Genomic DNA, 9,398 nt, shown 5'->3' with positions numbered 1-9,398 from the left:
CTGAAAGTTTTTTAGAAAAAACTGTTTTCCTAAAATCACCTTCATTGAAAGCTGCGACTGTTACTTCACTGTGAGCTTAAATTTTTGGTTAATACACCGTCTTGCTTCTCAGGACTAGCTTTCAGCTGCTGCAGAGCCGTGACGCAGTTCTTTACAAAACTTTCGTCAAAAGAAAAAAAAAAACAATCGCTTAGGCTTTTTTTTTTTTTTTGTATAGGCAGTTTCTGAACGAATTCATCTTATCTGCGCTCTGTGCGTTTACGTCATCGCCTGAGACGTATTTATGAGTCCCGTAAATGAGCCTAATGCCAGTGTATGCCGAAGCGTAAGGACATCTCAACCAACTGTCCCCGGCATGGAAGTAGTTCAAAGTAATGAGCTCTGTGCCTGAAGTTCTCAGAAGCCGACGGCTTTGGGATTTGACGAGAACAAAAAAGAAACTGAAGAGCATTACCGTTATTTGGAGATATAATTATTCGATTTCCATGCAATGCTGCGAAGAACGTCTCGTGGTGAATTACTAATAATGCATGCGCAGTAATTTAGTCGCACCTGTGATCTTAGCCTGTCACGTCATCACAGCGTCCTGTCTGAATACACTGCAGTCACTGGTAAAAAACGCATTTATTTTATCTGTAACTACGATTGATTAGAGCAAAGGGTATTAACTATATCTATGTATGTATCCTAACAATTAGGGCTGGCCCGGGGTGAAAGGATGAAAAGTTTTCCAGAATGTTTGTGCGACAAAAATTGGCGATTTTCGTATCCTACGTCAGTGAGCGCCACCACATAGTCAAACAATGCACGGGGTACGATAAACACGCGTACGCCTTTTTTAACAAGATGTGACACTACCGGCAGTGCTACTAAATTCTAGCGCACGCAAAGAATAAAGAATCATGATTTTTTTTTTAGGAATAAGGCAGTGAGCAGCTTGCCAGCTTATATAATTTGGCAAAATTGTGCCTAAGAACAAAGAAAGATAGAGAGAGAAAAGCACCAGCGGAATCGGAAATACGAAGAATAATAAAGTTTTATGCTATAGTTGAATAATACCCATAGTTTTGCAGCGCGAAGTAATTGTGACGTGCAGATAGCGAATGTAACGGGAGAACATTCTTCGATGGATTGCCTAAATCATCTGTCTTTACGTATTTCAAAAAAGTATTTGAAATATTTGCTGAACAGAATGTTATGGATATATGCAGAACAAGATGTTAGCCTTAGTAAAGACCTTCCAAGTATTATTGATTTTACGAAGTCTATAAAGTCCATGAATATGTCACTATGTCGAGGAAAACTGCCGCTAGTTATCGATATAAGTAGCTTTATTATCACTACTGAGTTCGCTATGACATATATTCTTATGACTAGGGCTAGGCCTGTCTGGTTGAATGGGATGTGTTACTCTAATACAGTGGAAGAAATATAAACCTCAGATATCTTGTCCCGTTTCTCATCACATTCGGGTGTGGAATAAAAGGAATCGTTTATTTCTTCGTGCAACGTTAATTCAGCGGCCACTAATGAGCGCCAAATAATCAATAGCACTCTGGAGGGACTTCATTACGGTGTTTCCCATCTGCCCAACTTTAGTTCCGGTACTTTGTAGAACCCCTTTTATTGGTAATTGTTTGCTTCGCAGCATTTCGGCTTCAAATGATTTGGTTGGAGGAATGTCGTCTTTGGCGATACCATCGATTATACGGCTTTGCGTGGTAAGACAACAGGGAAATATGCGCTTGCGCAGAGAATAAGATAGCACTAAAGCTCGCAACTCGATGGAAAACGGGCGCAGAACTTAATTACCTAGTCCGCATCAGGCAGCCTCCGGTTGGGCCGCTATACTTTGTTTTGAATTTATGATCTAGCAATACATTCATCAATTAGTGATTCTAAACAAACGGCTAATGTAAGATAAAATGCTGCTGTCAGTGTAGCGAGCCTGACCGAAGCAGGACGGCGTCGAACCTTCATTTGGAATGTGACGTCATGCGTGCCTCGTAATCAATCGATCTCTCACGCGTCGTGTCTAGTGTCAATGGCTGTCTCAGGGTTTGACTCAGTTTCGAGTCAATCTATCTCTTGTGCCTCTTGTGTTTACGTGCACATTCAGCCCATTAGGCCTCCGGCACAACTTCGTTGAATTCGTCTCTTCCGCCAGCCTTCTGCGAACGCTAACAGTACAACGGTGTGACGTTACACTGTATTGTGTTCAAGATAAACATGGCATTACTAAGCACGAAATATTTTTGGCTCCCGTTGCCAGCTACCTTTAAGTGACCTTGAGTCAAAAGTCAAATCCGTCATCCGGACACTTGAACGAAAATATCCGGGCAAGTTGAGAGAAAAAAACGAGATCATCCGGGCAACCAGTCAAAACTTAAGAAAATGCGGTCTCTGGCCCCTAACCCTTTGTACAGGATCGCATTACATATGGCAGCTTCTGCCCACACAAGTTACAAAAATACTGCTTCCGAGTTCTTCCTGATTTTTGTTTACATTATCACTCAAGCTGTCATTTCTAGTACGCTGAAGTTTCATTTGTCATTTGTCATTTCCAATAGCGACAATGAAAAGGCAGATACAGATCACAATATGCTTCATCGCCATATTTTAGTGCTTAGACCGGGTTGCCTGTGCTCTTTTGAAAGCGAGTGGTCCGTGAGCTCCGTGGCGCGGATTCTGCGTCGCCTCGAGAGATGGCGCATTGCTGCATGGCACCTCCTTCAGGCGCTTTCCTTCTAGCTGGGCGGAGCTCTCGGTCTCCCTGGCGGCTTTCGCTGCCTGTCGTGCCGCCTTTATCCTTCTTGCTGGGCAGCCTCCATACGGACCAGTATGGTGTGGTGAGGTGTACCGTTGCGAACATGTACTACAGCCATTTTTAGATTGTGGCTAGTATCATCTCCAACCAATCTACTTTGCCGGTTGCCATTTCATGCTTGCATCTACTCTCGATTACGGGAGCGCCAGGAATATTTTAACCAATATTGACTGATGACCAGTAAAAATAGGTGTAGGGTATTTTATGTGTGGTAGGACAGCATTGTGTTTACCTTCTAACATGATTATGATACCAATAAAATACACAGGCAAATATTACGAGTTGAAAAACACGTTCACAGGCAAGCCGAGTTAAATGTCATTACATGGCAACGTTCGACTGATGCTAGTATATCAAGGACTTCACCAAACAGTTGAAAATGCGAAGTCTTTATTCGGTTAACGGTGTAAACATCAATTAGTGTTTCAGAAATCGGAACCTGGAAGCTATCGCTTTTAGAAATGTGGTTTTTTATTCTTGAGAGATAACAACGAAAAAAAACAGGTAGGCCGAACATAAAGCTCCACATATTACAAGAAATAAAAATTTAGTGCTTACCGCTAGAGAGGTCACGTGCCAGAGTACCAATCCAAAAGGAAATAAAAGAATGACCCGCATACGATTTTTAGAAAGTGATGCCATGAGCGCCTGTGTTAGCTGTTGCGTTGTACTCACAGTCTGGACTGTCGTGTGAAGCCGAGGTGCGATAGGGGCCACAGAATTGCTTGGACCCCAGTTATCAACTCCTTGCTCGTTCCACATAAGTACCGGCTATACGCGGAAATTTTATTGCGACTTTTTACCACTTGCCTAAACAGAATGACCCTAGACGTATTGTCACAAAATATAAAGAATAGCCGGCACATATGAACCATCTACTTATGAGGTGTCGTTCCTTACAGTTTAACATGGTTCTAAGCTCAGATGTGAAGAATAACGTTTCGTATTTTACGCACATGTACCCGAAAAACGGTTCCGGATTACAGTGGCTATATTGGCAAAACATCTCACATGCGCGTGTTCATTGAGAATTGTATACCAAGAGGACAGAAGCTCAAATATATGAAAGAACGTTCAATATAATTTGCAAGTTAATGCGCAATACTATTCCGTTTATCGATATGGAAAACATTCCAAATAATGTTACACTTGTATTCTCAGGTTGCACTTTTCCATTTGTAGAATAATACGAACACATTTGGACTCATGTGCACCGCCGGTACGCAGAATAAATACATTTGGTAAATGGTTTAAAAGACTTAATCGATATAAAACAAAGCCTACGTACATCTCTGTGTTGGTTACTGCTTCAAGCATTACCACCCACGTGCATAAATGAAATGTATTTTCGGAATCACAGATACGCCTACTTTTCCATAATGAGCACATTTGATGCTCTATGCACATAAATTGGGCTGCCATGCTGGCATAACACGTCCACATTCGATTACGAGTTTACACACGAGTTATCTTGCGCAAATCAAAAGTAAACCCGAAACGTCGCACTGCACCTCGGTGCTGTTAACATTCACGACACTAATTTTCTACCGACTTGAATGTTCTAGCGTAACTAAATAAGCTTCAATCCCTGTCGAGGGGGCTGAAGCGTAAGGTCATCCTAGCTTTTTATGTTAGTGGAGTGCTTGCCAATAATTTCTACGCACTTCTCTGTACTTGGTATGCGGAAATTCGGAAAGGCCAACACGACCGTCGTTATGGCACTTTCACGCGCAAATGCAAGCACTGTAGGAGACTCCAGATCAGAGTTCTCCAACGACCTCTCACGACTTTACGGAAGGCGGGCAATTTATGTCGCATGATTACTGCTTGCGTACGCCTATTTATACAGCCAATGAACATAAATAAGCCCAAGAAAATTATCCTCGCGTCACTCGTGTCAGTGTCCAGTTTCATGTCCCTAGAGTCGCTGTTCTGGCCCCATCAGAGGAGAAAGAAAGCTGTGCTTCACCACCGGCTAAACGCAATGGCGCTGACACTAGCTATTAACGGCATCACAGTCTCGTAACCTATTTGGTTTCCGTTCTTTTGCGCGAAAAGTTGCCCACTAACCGAGCATTCGCACGTCCAATGGATAGAGCCACGTCGCTGCATAGTTTGTGTACCGAAGTTCCACACGACTTGGTAAGGCGATAATACGCGCATTCCTACCGCGCCTTCGCTCATTATCCCTGCGCTCACAGTGAATGAGCTTATCCTCTCCAGTGAGCACAGAATAAGGCACGCAATATGTCCGCGGTGCTATCTCTTAAATCAGACGCGCGACGCGCCTGGCAATTGAATCAGGCTAACCGCTGGTTTTCGTGAGAGTCGCGTATAGCGTCAACTTCTTATGTAGATTTTCTGGACTCCAGCTCACACGCGATTGCGTTCATCGGCGCCATTCGGCACATGAGAGCGACTGCGTCGTTCAGAGATCTGAATAACCGATACATGTTGGCACGAGAATGAAAACGACGCGCGTTGCCGGTGTGACCACCCCTCGCCCTTCCCTCCCCCCCTCCCCCCCCGCCCCCCCGCCCCCAGCCCCTGTCTACGCCTATGGAGTCGCCACGGTGTCATAACTTTGCTGTATTGAAGAGCGAGCAACCATGGGATTTTTAATATGCTGGCGCTTGTGAACAGTAGATAAGGGTGAGCACTAGCTGAACATTTCCTCCCTCTTGATGTAGACTTGAGTAAATTTAGGTATTTGTACGGCTCATCTAATTACATTATTTTTTGTAGTTCAGCTTTTTAGCATGTCAGCTATTTTACCTCGCAGTCTTGTCCAAGTCGCAAGTGTGATCAAGGCTGTCAGAATTGCCCCATTTATGCTTCATTAGGGCAGCGCTCTTTATTTTTTTTTTACTATCCCAATACGCATTCTAATAGTAGACAACGCTATAAGTTTGTTTTACTTGACAAGAGAGAGAGAGAGCAAATGATAAATGAAAGGTAGGGAGGTTAACCAGGACTGAGCCCGGTTGGCTACCCTACACTGGGGAAAGGGAAACGGGGACGGAAAGATTAAAGAAAGAAGAGAAAGTCCACCGGGGATATCGTTCAGTCACTCAGTCCGGATCACAGACGCTGACTCAATCCTGTATCTTTCAAATATCGCAGCAGCGCTTTTGTGGCCTTTTGTAGCTGCGATATGCGAGGCCATGGTCCCAAGATCTTGTTCAAGGTGAACGGTTTTCTATATAACTGGTTGAGAGCTGTGCAGAGTTCTTGTCTTTCATTTTCAAATGATGGGCAGTAGCACAGTAGATGGTCTATAGTTTCTTCGACACCGACAAGTTATACTTTCGACTAACGTGGTACATTTCGCTAGCCAGAAAAATCTCGCCAGTCGGTGTCGGACAGCATGTGCGCCACGCTTTGATTCGCTGTTCACTTGCTACACTCCTATTCTCATTCCAGAGGAGTTCTATTAGGTTAGTGGGACAATTTCGTTCTATTAGGTGAGTGGAAGAAATGGGTTGTACTTGGCGTAAATACCCAGAACGAGATACGCACGTTCCGCATGGTGAGGCGTACATGGAACCACCCCGAGAGTCGAATCAAGTGACAGCGCCCAAAAAAACCCTACTGAGGAGCCCACGTATGTACGACACGTGTACCACATGGTAAGTGGAGAGATGTTTTAAAGCGCGTTTTACTTGCTCACTTGAACCTATGTCAAACAAGACCGGGAGTGTACAGATGCCAAGCCGATCCTGTGTCACCACCGCAGCCTTTTAGGCCGCCCCGCCATTGTAACGAGAAGGAGCTGCAAAGGTGCTATGGCTTCAATGCCTTCAGGCACAAAGGTGCTAAGGCAGAGAGGTGACTAGCTGCGCGGAGGCATCTGCTCCGGGGTGGTAGCGTCTCGCTTCGTCCCGCAGCTTTCTCACAAAGCGAAACATACAGCTAAAGGTAGAGAGCGGACTCGGATAAGGCAATGTTCTTTTTTGTTAGGCATCGTTTGAGAACCGTGGTAGGATTCTCACCGTGTTCCTCTTCAGGAGTGCGTGTCTGCTTTCCATAAAAGAACTAAATTTGCGTCGAGAAATTCCGAGTGCATGATGTGCCGTGCTAGTCGGGAGCCGCCGCTGGTGTACTTTTGAACAGCTATATGCGGGTCCCGCCTGATATAAAACGCAAAATATAGCGAATTCGAGGAATAATAGATAAAGAAGGCATGCGTACGTTACTTTCAGTTGGTTGAGTCAATTTCAGCTTCCTTCTTTGAGTCCGGGTAACCCTGCTTTTTTTCTGACATGTGTAGGTACCGTAATTCACATACAATTGCGAGAACAAGTGAATGTCTAGCTACATAGCGTTTGTTTCTTTGTTTGTTTGTCTGTTTTTCTTTGCTCTCTCTTTTGCTCAACAATTCTATATTTTTTATACTTCTGCTGAAATACACGTATCTCGCAAAAAAAAAAAAAACGTACTAGCACTCATCAGTGTACTAAGGGCATGGCTACCTTTCATGAGCTACGTTAAAAACACCTCGAACTAGGCGCGTGCGAATAACAATCTCTGACACGAATCGAATAAGAATCGAATAATGCCAGATGAGAATCGATTCGAATATCGAATACTTTTCGAATAATGAACAGCCGTTGTCATAAACAGCAGAAAACGTTGTTCACATGCCAGTATTCTTGATCTTAGCATGTTACTGCCATTACATAGTGCGGTATGAAGCGTTGTTTATTGGAAGCACAAGTGGAGCATTAGGAGCGAAAGAAGTAGCTTCTTCCCATTCACAGAATGCTTCAGCAAGCGCGAATTATTGCTGTATAACCTGTGACGCATGGCTACCTAAGTGACGTAGCCTGCGCCACTATATATATGTAAGTTCTAATATGTTGTGTCTATACTATGCCCGCGGGGGTCAAAATTTGACGTGCTTTTGGTCGACATTTATGTTTAATTGAGCGCAGTTGACGATTTGAAATGTTTGAAAAGGATTAAAAGATATTCGCATTTATGAATAGTGACTATTTGAATCGAAGACCGAATCGAAATGACACTATTCGATTCGTTATTCTAAGGTTCCGAATATTCACATATACCTGCCTGGAACAGCATACCGATCAGTCAACTGACGCTAGACCTATGTGCATTCACGAATGGTAAATCATGCAAAGTGCTAGCAGCGCATACAAGAAAGGCTAAGGAGAAAAACCTCCACGTTAAATAGAACACCATTTTTCCTCTTTATGGTTTCGTCCCGGGCAGAAAAAAAAAGCAAGAAAGAAAGAAAACTGTGACGTTCCGATTAGACTGCTTTAAATACTTGACTATGTGTGCGATATCATTCGTGTGTAGTTCCACACGAACGAATAGATGTGCCGCTCAATCGGTGTACGGTTGTGACACTCGATGTGTGGGAAGCTGTCTTCAACATAAGGTCAAAATGAACTCAACCAATTGAGTGGTTACTGCAAAGTCTCGCGCTGTTGAATTCCCACGCACTTAGCATTAGCAGTGGCAAGTATGCGCTGCAGTATCCCTTTTTCGAGAATAGTAACTTGGTCAAATACTGTAAGTGGTTATGACGTTGCACTGCTAAGAACTAAGTCACAGGCTTGAATACCAGCCGACGCCGCCCCATCTTAATGTGGGCAAAATGCAAGATGCAAAAAAAAAGTGGAAAAAGAAGAGAAAAAGCACGTGTACTCAGATTCAGCTGCGTGTTGAAGAACTACGAACTATCGAAATTAATTTGGGGCCCTCCACTGTGGCGTCCCTCAACCTACTCCGTAGTTTCGTGCGGTCAAGCCCCATGATTCAATTTACCTATTTTACTCCATCTAAGTGTGATCCTACCATGGGGAAATGCCGAGCACAAGGCCTTCCAAGGATTACTAACAAAGTTGTACATCGTAGCATTCACCACTCGGACGCTCCCGTCAATGACAGGAAATATACTATGATTACCACAAAGAGGGGTGTGCACAAGTTTGGTGGTGGCGAAGACACGATTGTTGACTCTTAGCAATAATTATTTCTACTACCTTTGAAAATACCTTCCCAAAATACATGAGAAAGCGAGCACAAACACATTGAGCAAACGTAATTTGCGCTGTTCCGTTAACAGATTTTGCTTTGCCAACCACCTCGAATCCCGACCTCAGTTCTACAAGACCGCAGACGTGAGTAGTTTGTCGTAGATCCGTCTTTCTCGCGCATGCGCAGTAAATTTTTGCAAATGGCTAATTCTGTGATCACTTGGTCCTGAAAACCACGTAAGAGAAAGGCTAGTGACAAATCAACTTTGCGAAGAAGATATCTGCACAGTACCATGCTAATATGTATATGTTGTAAACATGTACAACGAACTCGCCCACCAGTAAGTGCTCGATATAAAGAGCAATAGAGCTTCTGCTATTCTGGGTCACTGTCGTCGTCCGGGAAAGCCTAATAACTCTTCTTTACTAGCGTTAATAAACAAAGCGCAACCTCTCGGTGCCGGTATAACGAGAGTCAACACTCCGGAAGGCAGGCACTAAAACTACGCCTCCATAATCAATCACCGTCTTGAACTCCGTGCTTGCGTCCCTGCGTCCTCAGAACC

Source organism: Dermacentor andersoni, unplaced genomic scaffold (assembly GCF_023375885.2).
Source record: "Dermacentor andersoni unplaced genomic scaffold, qqDerAnde1_hic_scaffold ctg00000041.1, whole genome shotgun sequence".
In the NCBI taxonomy this organism is placed as follows: Eukaryota; Metazoa; Arthropoda; class Arachnida; order Ixodida; family Ixodidae; genus Dermacentor; species Dermacentor andersoni.
Note: the sequence above shows the minus strand (reverse complement) of the source record.